Genomic DNA, 2646 nt, shown 5'->3' with positions numbered 1-2646 from the left:
ACTTGAGTTTAGAAATGCAAAGCTTGAAGCAAGAAAGAGTATCCCAACTAGAGGTACTTACAGAGGTAGGCTGTATTAAATGCAAGAGCCAAGCACATGATAAGGACCATTGCCCTGTCTATGTGAACTATCTGGAGGGGGGAGGCCCAATGCTGTTAAAAGTGGAGGTACAAGCAGGACCGAGTGTAGTTCCTGCGCTTTGGTGCATGATTTGTCAGGTGGGTGGGAAACATGCAACAGATAACTGCCACCTATTGCAAAAGTATACCCAGACCCCGCAACACTTGTATTGCAACTTTTGTCGATCGGTGGGGCACAATGAGCGAACTTGTTAAAGTTATGAACTAATGATGGAAAGAACCCCAGCTTATTGAATGTAGACTGAAGTGCGGGGAGAATTTCAAGGATGCGGCCGAGGAAGAGGAATGGGGCTCCGGTGGGGCTGCAGGTAGCTAATCTGTTATAATTGTGGTAGGCTGGGATACTATGCTCACGACTGCACTAACCCAACCAAGACTTTGTGCCCCTACTGTGAGCAGTTTGATCATGAAATGGTAGACTGTCCAACCTTAATTGTCCAAATCCACGAAAAGGGAGCACCCCAATCTCCACCAACCCCGAATATCCAGATGATGTGAGTAGAACCTTGTGAAGAGGATCCTAGTATAAATATGGTACTAAGAAGCAGTGCAACTGTAGGGGGTAATCCGCAAGAGGAACGTGCTGAAGGCAGAAAGAGGTGCGACACACCTACAAAGGAACATTACTCTGAACTGGAACAGGGGAGGATGATGTTGAGGGAAGCTCAGCGGAGCTTCGTAGAAGCTTCTACCCCAGGTAGGAGGGATCAAATGGAGTTAGGATTGTACCCCTCCATGATTACTACCTTCCTTGAAACCTGCATGAAATTGTTGCATGATAGTAAGGCCGTTCAAGGGCTGCAAGAGCTAATCACCAGGTGTGTCGGATCCAGTGAACCATAGGTAGTCTGGAAAATAAGAAGACATGCTCTGTGCACCAGATGGGAGATGAGACTGATAGCACAAATCGGTGAATATGAAATGGATCAGGTCATCTTGGACTTAGGCTCGTATGCGAACGTATTACCTAAACAAACATGGGAGCGAATGGGCAAGCCTACACTGCAATGGTCACCAATTCAGTTGTGAATGGCCAATCAACAAAAGATCTTACCAATGGGTTGACTGCAAGGAGTGACCATGGATATCAATAATGTAAGTACAGAGACCAATTTTGAAGTCATAGAAATTTTTGATAACAGTAACCCTTACCCTGCATTGTTCGAAATTAGTTGGGCAACGGATATGAAAGGGATCATTAACTTGAAAAGGTAGAAGATGACGTTCGAAAAGAAGTCACTGAGAGTAGTAGTTCCGTTGGATCCAGCGGAAGGAGAACGCTTCACCAAACCTGTGTGTGACGAGGACAATGATGATGAACTGGATTACATCTGTCAGATAACTGTGTAAGACCAAGATCAGGTGCACCCCATAGATGGTGGGTGAACCTCGTGGGAACGTGATAACACCTGGACAGTGGATTCCGATGAGGAGACTGAACGATGGCAGAATCAGTTGCAGGAAGTTATGGCACTTAACTACAATACGATAAGCCGGTCATTGTGAGGCGTAACCATAGAGGAAATACAATAGCCAGTAGACAACACCACAATAGATGAAGGGTAGCTTGGCCAGCTAGGCACTTTATACATAGCATGCGAGAAACATAATGTGGCGGAAGATGTGTTACGCACACCTGGTGGGGGGTGGAAGCCAAATTATAGGAAGCGATTTCGAGGATGCATTGGAGGATGTACGTGGCCACCAAGACGGTATAAAATGACCGTTCCTCAATGACGATGGGTACATGTGTATATCAAGCGGCTGTCAACCCAACCGTACCTACGTGGAACAAAGGCTCGACAAGAAAGTCTCTCTACGACCAAACAAACTAGCACAAAGACGATTCACCCTAGTGACAACATCCATAAAAGAATTCAGCAGCTCCGGGTAGCCATTTGGCACGGTAAGGTGCAACTGGGTAAGTTAGAAGAAACAAGGGCTAGACTCTGCGCACAGAGTGCGAAGCTGGATAAAGCAATTAACAAGTTGCAGTTAGAAGCCGCCTACACGGATTACGTGAAGGAGCTAATGAAGGAAATGGACATGGCTGGCTCTCCTACCCTACCACAAGTAGTGACCCCGCTAGCATGGTTGTGCTTGCATAAGAAAGGACAAGACCGCACTCACCGCAACTTGTTAGCAAAATCAAGGGAACGTAGAAGGTGCTTGCATCCCAAGCTAGTCAGGAAATGGAAGACCCACACGAGGGGTTCACCCACCTGATTATCTGTAGGAGGACCAATCCCACGGCATCGTGCAGTTGAAAAAGGGCTCGAGACTATAAACTAGGATGCTGTGAAGCTACGCGATATGACCTTAGCATACATACAAAAACAACACTTGCGATCCCGGGGTTTCACTGCCATGAAGGAAAGATGGAAATCGACTGTTGCACATACTGTTCATGATATGATGACCCATTTAAAGCACCATGGAGCAGGTGGAAGGTAGAGGAATAACCACTAAAATCGTATTTATGAGCTGCCACAAGGGCAAGCAGCCA

Source organism: Pinus tabuliformis, chromosome 7 (assembly GCF_031772625.1).
Source record: "Pinus tabuliformis cultivar Carrire ecotype Pingquan chromosome 7, CPIR1, whole genome shotgun sequence".
Lineage (NCBI taxonomy): Eukaryota > Viridiplantae > Streptophyta > Pinopsida > Pinales > Pinaceae > Pinus > Pinus tabuliformis.
The sequence above is the reverse complement of the archived record's forward strand: the minus strand, read 5'-3'. Positions refer to the sequence as shown.